Below are 13993 nucleotides of genomic sequence, written 5' to 3'. Positions count from 1 at the left end.
GTGAGAATTTAATTCACTCACTCATTCATTCGTTCATTCATTCAGCAAAAATTTATTGAGCATCTGTCTACTATGTGCCAGGCACTGTTCTAGGCACCGGGGGGTACAGCACTGAACAAATTGTCAGAAATCCCTTCCCTTCTGGAGCCAACAAGCTAATGGGAGAAGACAGACAAGAACACGCACACACGCATGTGCATACGCACGCGCGCGCGCGCGCGCGCACACACACACACACAGACTGCCAGTTCATGTGGCTCCTTCCCCCACCTCTGGCCCGGACTTTCCTAAGCCACCCAGAAAGAGTCAGCTAAGTTCCCGAAGGTTCCCAGGGAGGAGGAAGCCCACACCCCTACAAGACCCCCTCACTCACCCTCCACTCTCCTCGGCTGCTCATCACTCCTTATTAAGCACCTAGTGTATGCCGGGCACAGCACTACGTGAAAAACTTCATGAGGGTAAGACGGCTCCTGCTCTCTGGGAGGCTGCCTGCTCATTTCACTGCCCTGCCTCCCCTTGAATTGAACGCAGTTCCTTTCTCCTTTCTCCTTCCCATCTCTTGAGACCTAAAACTGGCCTCTTCCAAAAGTCCCTGAGACCACCTCTTCTAAGCTCCTGTAACTTTAAGAATCAAACAAGGTGACGCTCATCTTTTTGAGGTCTCCTCTAAGTGCTCTTATTTGCTACTATCAATATTCTCTTTGCATCCAGATTGTAGGTTTGTGGGCGGTTGTGGCTGCCCTATATCCACACTTTTGTCATTGGACTTTGCAGTTTCTCTTTCTAAGAAGGAGTCTCTGTCTTTGTCCCTTGAACCTAGGCTCAGCCCCATGACTCGTGGTGGCTATAACACAATGCAGGAGAAGGGATGAAGCGCCAGGTCTAAGCATGAACCTTAAGTGGACTTGCATGTTTCCACATGCTTTCTTGTAAGCCAGTCATCACCATGAGGAGGACATGCCCACCGGTCCAAGGAGGAAGTTGAGAGACCTGTGGGCATGGCTGCTCTAGCTAAGGTGCCCCAGCCAAACCCAACCTAGTGTTGACCCTTTAAGTCAACCAACCCTTAGCAACATGAGCAGGCCCAGCTGGGATGAGCTAAACTCAGCTAACCCTCAGGGAAGTGAAATATAATAAGTGACTGTTATGAAGCCATTGCACTTTAGGGGACTTTGTTATGCAGCATCAGCTGACTGATACACAGTGGTCCAGGAAAGGATATGGGCTTTGGAGTCCTCAGACTCTAATTGAAGCTCTGCCACAGACTCACTCTGTGAACTTATGCAAATTACTTACCCTCTCTGGGCCTCATTGAACTCATCTGTAAATTAGGCATAATAATACCTGCCTCACAGGGTTGCCATGACAACCGCATGGAGAGTAAATCTCCTGGATCTAAGTAGGTACCACTGGATGGTGGCTGTTATTATTATTATCATCAGAGTTATTTGTAAGGCCTAGGGTGGGATTTGCTTTTCTCTCCAGATGACAAGGAGCTTTGCTTCTCCATGTTCAGTAAATATTCATTAGTCAGTTCAGAAAAGTTGCCCTCGTGCTAGGATCTGTGACATGATGGGAAAGCAGTTGGATCAAGTTAGAAACCTGGGTTTGAATCCCAGCTCTGCCACCTCACAACTAGCCTCTTCTAAAAATCCTGCCATGTGACCCATGCAAGGGACTTAACTTCTAAGAGCCTCAAATTCTCCATCTGTGAAATGGGAATGATTGGACCCACTGGGTTCCCTGGTGTCCCCTTGATGACCCTGTAATGGACAGATTGCCTGGCACGGCCCGCCACCAGCTAGATCCTCCCCTCCTTCTCCAGGAGCAGCAAGAGGCTTCAGGGTGGAATCCTTTTAGATACCACCGCCCCCAGTTTTGGAGAGCTGCTTCCTCTCCTCCCTGGGCTCTGGAGTCAGACTACCTGATTTAACCCACAGCTCCTCCCTGTGCATCCTTTTTTTTTTTTTTTTTTTTTGCGGTACGCGGGCCTCTCACTGCTGTGGCCTCTCCTGTTGCAGAGCACAGGCTCGGGATACGCAGACTCAGCGGCCATGGCTCACGGGCCCAGCCGCTCCGCGGCACGTGGGATCTTCCCGGACCGGGGCACGAACCCGTGTCCCCTGCATCGGCAGGCGGACTCTCAACCACTGCACCACCAGGGAAGCCTTCCCTGTGCATCCTTGAGCAACCAATTTTGAACACCCCTAAGACTCAGTTTTGCTCTCTGTAAAATGGAGACTATAAAATAAATCTGTAAGGTTTGTTTGGATGTGCCAAATCCAAAAAGCACGCTGAATAAGGACGGGCCGGGGAGAAAGAGAAGGAGGGAGGGAGGGAGGAAGATTACACACCTCAGGGCCCTCCAGGATGCTTGTCCTCAAATTTCTGCTCTGTGGATGACAGACTCCTCCTCATCATTCAGCTCTCAGCCCCATGTCATCTCCTCAGAGGGGCTGTCCCTTAGTCCCCTGATCTCAGGTAGCCCCTCAGACATTCTTTCCCATCTTCTGCTTTATATCCTTCAAAGAAACCATAACAATCAAAAAACGGACTTGTTCATTCATTTCATTGTTTACTGAGTGTCTCCCCCACAAGACTCGATGCCCCGTGAAGACAGGGACAGAGTCTGTGTTGCTGCCAGCGGTACCCACTGCACCTAGCCCAGCACATGGCACACAGTAAGGGCTCAGTAAATATCTGTTGAGTGAATAATAAAAAGAACACACAGAGGCTGAGATGCCTGAGCCGCAAGTCTCCGCTCACAGGCCCGTCGATCCCGGGCTTCTTTCCCATGTGCCTCCTTCCTAAGGCAGCACTGCCAAGCCCAGCCGCCTCTCGGAAGGGTCTCTGGCTGTCTTGTTTCCTAATCAGTCACCTCATCTCCCCTCCACACCGGTGTCACACTTGTTAGAAAAGCCAGGGGCCCCCACAGCCGTGTTTACCACCGATTTGAAATTATCTATCACTCAGGCTGAACTCCTTTGCCTGTCCATCAATCTTATCACCTGTGGAAGGAGCTGGCCTGGGGGAGGCCGCTCTCCCCACTCCCTTTGTCTCCTGCAGGCATCAATTTTCCTCACTCCTGGCTCGCAAACCCCTCCTGGATTGAGCTGCCTGCCTCCTTCCTCTGCATTGATGGATGTTTCTGGATGGATGGCCCCCCCCCACCCGGCCCTCCACCTTCCTTGCATCCCCATAGCAGTGGCCCCCACCCCAGCTGGACCCAACCTGAGGGCAGTGTCCCCAGAGCATCCCCCTGGAGATCAGGGATAGAGTGCGTCTGGTTTCAGGCTCAGGGAACCTCCCTGCAGGCAACCTCTCTCATCCCCTGCCTCCTGGGAGCAGTGGTTCTGGATTTCCTGTCGGCAGGAGAAGCCCCCGCCCCCAAAAAGGGGGGAAGCTACACTTCCTGGGTGCCTACTGTGTTCCAAACACTTCAAATGCATTATCTGGTTTCATTTTCACCACAGCTTTGTGAAGCAGGAGCTGTTATAATTACTTCCATTTTATAGCTGAGAGCACTGAGGCTCAGAGGTAAACCGACATGCCTAAAGTAACCCAGCAAGAAGGTGGCGGGTAGGGCTCTGAATAAAGGTCTCGCTGACTCCCAGATCCACGTTGTCACCACCATCTCCACAGGAAGTTCTCTGTGTTAAAACCTCAAACCTTCTCGCTGCGTTCATATGCCCATTTCCCTTAGTTCTGAGTCAGAAAATAATTTTTTTTTTTTAATCAGTAAAGACCAGTAGTTCCCAACCAGGGGCAATGTTGACCCTCCCAGGGGACATTTGACAATGTCAGGAGACATTTTTGGTTGCCAGTACTGGAGAGGGATGCTACTGGCATCCGGTGTGCAGAGGCTAGGGATGCTGCTCCTACGACAAGGAATTATCCAACCTGAAATGTCGGTAGTGCCAAAGTTGAGAAACTCTGCTCTAGACCAGCCTTGCCGATGACCTCTGTGATGATGGAAACGCTCTAGATCTGTGCTGTCCAAAAGGGCAGTCACTGAGCCCTCGAAGTGTCTAGGGCAACTAAGGAACTGGACTTTAAATTGTGTTTAATTTTAATTAATGTAAAAGCAAACAGCCACAGGTGGCTAGAGGCTTTACACCATTTTTTGCTAGATTGATCCTTTCTATCCTTAAAAATGCCTCTCAAGAACTGGATTGAGAAATAAAGGAAAAGAGAACGCAGAACATGAGCCCCTTGAGAGCGCAGATATGTCTGCCGGTGACGTGTCACTCCTGAGAAAGAAAGTGCAAGACAGAGAGAAAGACAAGGAAGAAAGGACTGACAAAGGCGATGACATTAACCTACAGGCACACAATGGCACCTAGACGTCCAACCTTGCAAAAGTGCTTAGCTGTTCTGAGCCTCAGTGTGCCAGCCTGTAAAATGGGATAACTGTACCTAACTCATGGCTGTTCTGTGGTATATGGGTTGAACTTACAATAACAGTCCCTAGAATCTGCCATCTCACCTCATTGTCACCACAACCCTCTGAAGCAGAGGGATCAAGGATTAGCCAATCCAACGGGGGCTGAGGCAGCTGAGAGCCACAGACGTGCAGCGGCTCGTCAAAGGGCACACGGCCCATGGGCACTGCTACATACAAGCTGTGTGACCTGGCCCGTCCCTGAGCCTCTCTGAGACCTCAATCTGCTTACCTGTAAATTGGGAATCATCAAAATGTCTACCTTGTGATAATTAAAAGAAATAATACAATACAGGCAAAATGCCTGGCAGGGTGTAAGCACTCACAATTAGCCACTTTTATTTTACTTAACGAGCACCTGTGTGGCACCTATTCTGTGCCAGGCACTTTTCAAAGTGCTCTGCTCATTTTCCACACACTAACTCATCCGCTCCCATAACAGCCCTGTGAGATAGTACATCAGTCAGGATCTGACTAGGAAAACAGACACCACTTTAAGTATAAACCCAGAGGGAAGTTAAGGCGAGAAATTGATTACCAGCCAGTACTTGCCTCCACTTAGGCTGGAGGAACAGAGGGAATGAAGTGACGTTTCCAGAGCCCAGTGGCCAAGAGGCTCCTGACAGAAGCTGGACCCACAGCTGGGGCCCCGACAGGAAAGGCATCTGCTAGCAGAGAAGCTCCCAAGGAAGGGAGAGAGAGGGAGAAATAACCTGGCTTCTCCCTTCCCCTCTACTCCCATTGGCTGAACCCAGCTGACACAGAAGAGCCTGTGCTGGGCTGCCCGTGGGAATACATGGAAGGGGGTGGCCAAGGAGATCAGGGATGGGATCTGAAGCCCAAGACTGGCACAGTAGAGACTAGTATTGACCCCAGTACACAAAAGAGGACACTGAGATGCAGGAAGATTAAACAGCTTGCCTGAGGTCACACAGGCTCCCCTTAACCCAGTTCCGATCTGTGCCCATAACCCCTATGCTATGGCACCTCCCGTACGATGGTTCAAGAGTCCCTTAGGGTTTTTTTGTTTGTTTTATTTCTTCTTATTATTTATTTTTTGGGGGGCTGCGTTGGGTATTCGTTGCCGGGCACAGGCTTTCTCTAGTTGCAGTGAGCAGGGGCTACTCTTCGTCGCGGTGCACGGGCTTCTCATTGCGATGGCTTCTCTTGTTGTGGAGCACGAACTCCAGGCACGTGGGCTTCAGTCGTTGTGGCTCATGGGCTCAGTAGTTGTGGCTCACGGGCTCTGGAGCGCAGGCTCAGTAGTTGTGGCGCACCGGGCTTAGTTGCTCCGCGGCATGTGGGATCTTCCCGGACCAGGGCTCGAACCCGTGTCCCCTGCATTGGCAGGCGGATTCTTAACCACTGCGCCACCAGGCAAGTTCCTAGGGTTTTTTTTTTTTTAATGTGGTATATCGTACAGTTATACAATATTATATAAGTTCCAGGTGTACATCATAGTGATTCACAATTTTTTAATACTTGTGCAATTTATGATATGTGAATTAGAGCTCAATTTTTTAAAGATTCTTTCTCTTTTTAATTTTTTTAGATCCTTTCTCTTTTTACAAAGTTTTGGGACTCTCCTGGCGGTCCTAGTGGTTGAGACTCTGCACTTCCGTTGCAGGGAGCATGGGTTCCATCCCTGGGTGAGGAGCTAAGATCCCACAGTCCGGGGTGATGCGGCCAAAAAAACCACATTTTTACAATTTTAACTTTTTTATTGAAGTATAGTTGCTGTACAATATTATATAAGTTACGGACGTAAACATAGTGATTCACAATGTTTAAAGGTCATGCTCCATTTATCGTTATTATAAAATATTGGCTCTATTCCCTGTGCTGTACAATATATCCTTGTAGCCTATTTATTTTATACAGAGTAGTTCCTGCCTCTTTATTCTCTACTGTTATCTTGTCCCTCCCCCCAGCCTTCTCCCCACTGGGAACCACTGGTTTGTGGGGTTTTTTAAAGGTGCCATTGGTATGACGCCAAAGTGACCAGACCCTGACTTCTGAGTGACAGGGTGGGATGCCCAGCTAGGGAGAGAAAACAGGCGCCGGGCCTGAAGGCAGGCGGAGGGGCCGGGGTTTGACCTGGAGGAGGGCGGCCCTGGAGCGACCGGGAGAGGAGACAGACACCTTCTCCAGCCAGAACCGCATTAGCAGCGATTTCCTGAGGTGCCGGGGAACGGGAGTGGCCTGCGCGAATGTTGCCCATTTGTAATCGCAAAGCAAGCATTTTTCCACCCCTTAATGGGGGACCCAACCAATCCGTGAGGCACCCTATTTCTCTTTGTCTTTCCCCTGCCAAGTCAGCAGGCTGACTGATCTCCCTCCGGTGATTAATTTTCCCCTTGACACCCTGGGGAATGAGACATTTGTCCCAAGGGTAGAGAGACAAAGAGGCCGGGCTCAAGTGCAGGCAGGCAGCAGAGCATCACGGGCCTGGCCCACCGCCCCGGGCGCCCGGCTCCTGGGCGGACGGCAGACCGGCTGGAGAGCAGGGTTTACAGGGCTAGGGGGCCGCGGGGAAAGGTTGCCCAGCCTAGGGGTTAGCAAAAGGGAAAAGCCAAGGCAGAATGGAAGGCCCGGGAGAGCAGATCAGTGGCCGCACAAAACCCACTGGGGGAGGAAATGGGATTCTCAGAGGACCCAACTCAGACCGGGAGATAACAGCGCCACTGGCTATTCTACTTCCTGAATTGCTAAGACTCTGACTCTGGACCAAACCAATTAGGAAAACAGTCTAGGTGTGGTCATGGGGCAGGGAATATGTAGAACATATATTATCTCTGGGTGTCACCTCTTCCTCTTTTGGAGCCTAGCGGTGGCTGGCACAGTCCTTAAGAGCCAGACTCCCTGGGCGCAAGCCCTGCCTTGGTCATTTGCTAGCTATGAGATTTGAAGCAAGTTGCTTAACCTCTCTGCGCCTCAGTTTCCTCATCTGAGAAATGGGCTAATAATTTTACTTATCTCCTAGGGTTGTTGAGAAGTCCTTGGTCCTAAGGTCCATCTAAAACCTTAGAAACATGTCCAGCACATAAGTGGGTGCTATATTAAGTGTTAACGGTTTACTCGTTATCTTTATGAGGTCATTACTCTTTACCTTATGATATAGTGAGAATCTCTCAAGCCTGAATCCTTTCCAAATGCCCCAAGCATGACTCTTGTCAGACGTGAGTAGCACTCCTATCATCATTTACCTCATATGTTTATTTAAATTAATTCCGTTTTTACCTAAATTTATTTCAGAAGAAAACTGTTTATCCTGACCTTAAGTGGGACACTGCTTAAATGTCATAATCAGAAGCTAACTGGACAAATAAATACCACAAGAAGGAAACATTATTATTCAATTCTAGCTAGTTCCTGCTATCTGCTGAAGGATCCGTGTCTGGGTCAACTCCCTCTTGTTAAAAATGGAGATTAGCTAGCGCTGGGCGGTGTTACAGACAAAGCAGTACCTAGCTGGGACTTCCACCCTGATGGGATTGAAAGGATGGAAAATGGAATCACTTTCCCGCCATGAGATTCAGCGTCAGATAGTGTCCTGCGAACAGGGCGGTAAAAACCCTCTCCTGGAGCCCCAGGGGTCACATCGCGCCCTGTGGACCATGCCATTCTGGGGATATTCCAGCTCTGCCTTCTGGTCAGTTGGTACCTCTGGGTCTTGGGATGACTGAGACTAGCTGCTGCTGAGGCTGAGAAGCAATGGTTTTCCCAGACAGGATGGTGGGATCTGAATATTCGACCAAAGGGCTAACTAGGGTGTGAGTCAGGCAGAACCCCACTTCCTGTAGGCTTCCATCTTGGTTTTTTAAAATCAAACAAAAGCCACAGATGTGGTGTTTCCAGCTGTCCTTTTCTACCCATTGAACCAGCGGCCACTGAAATCAAGAACGCTGCACATCGCCTTTAACCAGGTCGCGTTGAAAGAAGAAGGTGCTTTGGGGGCCACTGGCTGGTTAAGGCTCCAGTGGGATCGCCAGGAGGAAATGAGAGTTGGTAACTTGATGCTCCAGGATTTATGGGAGAGAAGGGAAGCCATGAGGCAGGAGGGTAAATGGAGAGGGATCCAGCACTGATTTCTGTGTTCTCTTTCTTACCTCCGTCATCTCCCCACTCCTCCATCCAAACGCCTTGGAGGGGAATCATGTCATTTACCGCTGGATTCCCTCAGGAAATCTACTTGAGATCGGTAAGGTTCAACAGGGGCTGTGAAACTCTCATAGGAAATCCAGTAACAAATCTTTATTGAGCACCTACTATGCGCCTTGTTGAACTCATCTTTGAGCTCTCCCTCTGAACCTGGCATGTAGATAGTTGAATGTTTATTGAAGGAATAAATAAATGAATGGTTTACTGAAGTGAATTGATTGGATGGATGGATGGATGGATGGATGGACACATGAATGGAAAGGTTGAAGGATAGAGGAAAGGAAAGAAGGGGAGATTATGAAAGACTGGTAGAGGATTTATGAAAGGAAGAGGAAGAAAGAAAGAAGAAAAAAGGAAGGGAGGGAGAGAGGAAGGAAAGAGGATGGGTTGATGGATGGATTGATGAATAGATAGATATTTGGATGGATGATTAATTTTTTAAAAGATGATGGGTGTATAGAAGAATAGATACATGAATGGAAGGAAGGAAGAAGGAAGGAAGGGAGGAGGAAAGAGGGAGATAGAGAAGGATGCCGGGCAGTAAGTTAGCTGCCAGGAGGTTCAAATATATTCAAGGAGATGCTGATAGCTGAGGGGTTGTCTAGGAAGGACACCGTGAGAGGGGAGAATCTAGCACACAGGATTAGAAGACAGAATTTATTTTAAGTTTCCCCTAGCAAGGACCGTCCACCCCAAATGGATCTATCTCCTGCTGTCACATGCACTGTGACTTTCCCACCACTGTGTCCTTGCTCACATGGTTCCTCTCACCTAGAATACCCTCCCTGCCCCCTACCCGTCCAATCTAATCCATCCTCTGTCTTGAATCAAGGTCACCTCCCTCAGGTGACATCAAATTGCCTCCCGGTTCTGGCTGTAGGATTCCGGGGAATATAAGGTGAGCTCGTTTGTGTTCTAAATGGGAGCATGTACTTGAAAAGTGCTTTGCAATCTGAAAATAATACGCAAAGGCTGGCAAGTGAGAAGGGAGGCGTTATGGTGATTGTTATTTGTGATATAACATCGGAGTTTACTGGGTGTTCACGATGTACCCTGCATTGTACTAAGCTCCTCTGAATGCCACCTGTGAGTGAATCTTCACAACAGCCTTACCATCTCCAATTTATAGATGAGAAAAGAAAGCTCAGAAAGGTTAAGTAACTTGCTGGAGGTTGCACAGCTGCCTAGGGGCAGGGCTGGGACGGGAATGCAGGAACCTGGTTCACTCTAAAATTTCTGTGTCCTGTTAGCCCTGCCTTCCTCAACTAGACTGCGGAGGCAGGAAGTGGGTGTCAAATTCTCTGTAGGTCCTGCTCCTAGGCCAGCACCCTACTAAGTGAGCCATCAAAGCAAATCCCCCTTGATTCTTAGGAAAGTTTCCATCCTCTTTAATCCTTCGTTTCTTCCTAAATGCCCCACAAAATCCATGGGTTTGGGCCACATCCCCCAACCGCAGACACCCCGTGAGCGTGGCTATTTCAGGTACGTATTCACCTCTGCATCTACTGCTCCTTCCCCGCAGAATGTCCTACCCCCCAGATCTTTGTTACATACGTGACTCAAATACTCACATCTAAGAAGTAACCTTTACAAAACGTGTTCATGACAACTGCGTAAGGCGTGAATGAGTCCCCTTTTTCTTTTTGCCACATGGCGTGCGGAACTTCCCCGACCAGGGACCGAACCCGTGCCCCCTGCATTGGAAGCGTGGAGTCCTTAGCCACTGGACCGCCAGGGAAGCTGGTCCCCCATTTTCCGGATGAGCTGCTCAGGTGTAGGGGCTGCCTCCAGCTCCTAAGGGATGGCGTCTGCAAATACCAGGGCTTTCCCAGCCTGTGGGGCGTGGAAAGCGGGTGGAAACAAGGGCTCGTTTTTACACAAGCCTTTCTAATCCAAAGTAAACAAATAAAGGCGGAGAAGAGAGAGAGGGAAGCAGGCCCTCCTACACATCGATGCCCACCGCCAGCTCAGGGGGCTCTAATTGCCTGAGGGACCACCTGGTCTCCATTTAGCAGAATACAGCCCCCTTCGCTTGGCGCAGTGGCTGTGCCGCAGCGAAGGGACGTCAGGTGCTTCTTGGCCGGGAGATCGGTGCCTCCAGCCAGCCTGGGTCCCCACCACCGTGCGGTGGACCAAGTGGGCCAGGCGGGAGGCTCCCTTGCTACTGGCTAGAAAGGGGTTTGCTCTGCACATTGCAGGGGCTTTGTTTCCTTCCTCCTGCCCCTGGCAGGGGAGGCTGTCAGAGCTGGCTGCAAGCCCTGTCCCTGGAATTTGCCATCTCAATTAGGACCCAAGATAAGCGAAACACCTGACGGGGAGAGGAGGCAGAGGGAAGGAGGGGAACAGGGCTGGGAGACCCTCCACGAGGTGCCTCTGGGAAGCAGCGATCCGAAGAGAGAGAGGAAAGCAAAGGAGGACCTAAGAATCCTCCGGGCCTACTCGTTCTGTAAATGAGGAGAGGGGAGGGAAGGAGGCCACCAAGGAGATACAGCAGCGGGCTGGACATGATTTCTGACTCTCTGACAACTATTACTAATAATAAGAGTTACCGTCCAGTGAATACCTGCTATGTGCCAGGGAGAGTGCTAAATATTTTACATGTTTTATCTAAACAACCTTTGCAAGATAAGTATTCATTCACTCATTCCCACAAGTATTTCTTTTTTAAATTTATTTATCTATTTATTTATTTTTGGCTACGTTGGGTCTTCGTTGCTGCGCGCGGGCTTTCTCTAGTTGCCACGAGCGGGGGCTACTCTTCGTTGCGGTGGGCAGGCTTCTTGCCGCGGTGGCTTCTCTTGTTGCGGAGCACGGGCTCTAGGCACAGGCTCAGTAATTGTGGCGCGAGGGCTCAGTAGTTGTGGCTCACGGGCTCTAGAGCACAGGCTCAGTAGTTGTAGCACGCGGGGTGTAGTTGCTCCGGAGAATGTGGGATCTTCCCGGACCAGGGCTCGAACCCGTGTCCCCTGCATTGGCAGGCGGATTCTCAACAACTGCACCACCAGGGAAGCCTCCCACAAGTATTTCTTGAGCACATACAGACTCAGGCATCATTCTCCAGCCTGAGGATTTGATGACGACCTTCCTAGACAGACGTAGTCCCTGCCCTCATGGAGTTTACAATCTAGTTGGGGGAGACAGGCAATAAACAAATAAACAAATAACTAAATAATGTAAGTACTTTAGAAGGTGATTGGGAAAGGTCTTTGTAAGGAGGCAGGCAACATGTGAGCAGAGATCTGTATGAAAGGAGGGTACAAGTCATGTGGACGAAGGAAGAGCCATCCAGGTAGAGAGAACAGCAAGTGCAAAGGCCCTGGGGTAAGAGTGAGCTCGTGGGTTTGAGTGACAGCTCGGGGACCAGGATGGCTGGCACGTAGTGGTAGGAGACGAGGGTAGGGAGGCAGCAGGGTGTCAACTGGCGAAGCCTTGGCAGCCATGGCAGGAAGGCAGGATGTGGAGGGTCTGAGCTGGGAGTGATGTGATCTGACTGATAATTTACACAGATCCCCCTGGCAGTGTGTGTGGGACCAGGGGAGGGAGCCGGGAGGCCAACGAGAAGGCTGATGCTCTAGTACAAGTAGGGGAAGACCATCGCCCAGACCAGGGCAGTGGCAGCAGGGATGGAGAGAAACGTTTGCTTAGCGATACAATTTGGAGATGAAGCTAAGAAGAATAAATAATCTTCCTTCACAAACAGGCAAACTGAGGCTCGGACAGTTAGCGTGACTTGCCCAGGCTCCCAGTAAGTTGGTGGAATTGGGACCAATGGTCAGGATTCCTGGGTGAAAATCCTCTCTGCACCCCCAGTCACCGTCTTAAAGCAGGGTCTGTAAAGCTTTCCTGTAAAGGAGCAAAACATAAATAGTTAAGGCTTTGCGGGCCATACGGTCTCCGTTGCAAGTACAGTACTCAACTCTACCGTTGTAGCTCCAAAGCAGTCCTAAGCAGTATGTAAACAAGTGGGCGTGGCTGTGTGCCAATAAAACTTTATTTACTAAAACAGCTGGGCTGTTTTGCCAGAGTTTGCTGGCAAGACCTAACATGGCTCAGGAAGACTTTCGGAAGAAGTGAGCGATGAGAAACCATCGAAAGAAGCAAAAGTAACCCTATTCACGGATTTAGGTTCACGGGACAGAACTTCTGTGCCCTGAGAAAATGAAAATGCTGAACATAAAGAAACAATAACATTTGACCTCAGCTGGGAAACATCCAGCTCCACTAAGAAGCCCTGCCTTCAGCCCACTGGGAGGAAGGGCCGAGCGAGACCCCCGCCCAGAGGCGTCTGGCCGGCTGACGACGGGACCCGAGGAGGTAGGATCTGCGGCCGTCCTCACATCATCACCGTCACAGATGTGTGGGCTGGCGAAACACCTCCCATCCATTGGCACTCTGCGATCGTCCCAGGAGAGAAAGCAGGACACAGATGCTATTCCGGAGCATGAAATGGGTTTGGGAAATGGAGACCTTGCCGAGGGGAAGAAAGCGCCCCTGGGGGTCTTCGTCATCTGTATTAAGAAAGGGCTGGCACCACTTGCCAAGCAGAGGTCGCTGTTTTGTTTGGTGTGAGTTTACGCGTGCGTCTGTTTAGAGGGCATGGGTTTTTTTTCTTTAGATTTGATATTTGGTTTAACAAAAGCCTTTCGGCCGTACCTGGTTTGTACTGCTCCCGTCAGCTGGTGGGAGACTTGCATGGCAAACACTTGGGCTGTCTGAGCCTCGGTTTCCTGCTCTGTGAATCGGGACATGATCGAGGGAGAAGTGGCATCTCTCTGGGTGAGCCCAGTGGCTCTCTACCTTGACCATGGATCAGAGTCACCTTGGAAATGTCAAGACACCCCAGTGCCCAGTGTTCCTCTCCAGCTATTCTGAGTCAGTCACTTTGGGGTGGGGCTTGGCCATCTGTATGTTTAAAGTTGCCGCTTTTTGGGGGTGACTCTTGGGCACAGCCAGGATTGAGACACAGTGGGCTAGACGTTTTCCGTAGACATCAGGAAGGGAGTCTCAACCAGGGCAATCTGGCCTGCAGGGGGGCATTTGGCAAGGTCTGGAGACATGTGAGGTCGTTTCAGCTAGGAGGTGGGGGGATGCTGGCATAGCTAGTGGGTGGAGACCAGAGAGTCTGCTAAACATCCCACCCTGCACAGGACACCCCCCAAACAAAGAAGGATCCACAGTGTCAAGGTGGAGAAATGCTGACAGAAGAGATCGCTAAGTGTTGTGACACGACCGAGCCCAGGAAAGATCCAAATAGGAAACCTTGACAGCAAGGGTTCAGCAGCCCTCAACTTAGGTATGAGTTCATCTGGGAAGCTGCTTCAGGTTCCCACCAGCTACGGGACATGCCCCTCCCTGGGACTCGCGTAGCCCCCTTGCGTATCCGTCAGGGCC

The sequence above is a fragment of the Kogia breviceps genome, chromosome 15 (genome assembly GCF_026419965.1).
Source record: "Kogia breviceps isolate mKogBre1 chromosome 15, mKogBre1 haplotype 1, whole genome shotgun sequence".
Lineage (NCBI taxonomy): Eukaryota > Metazoa > Chordata > Mammalia > Artiodactyla > Physeteridae > Kogia > Kogia breviceps.
Note: the sequence above shows the minus strand (reverse complement) of the source record.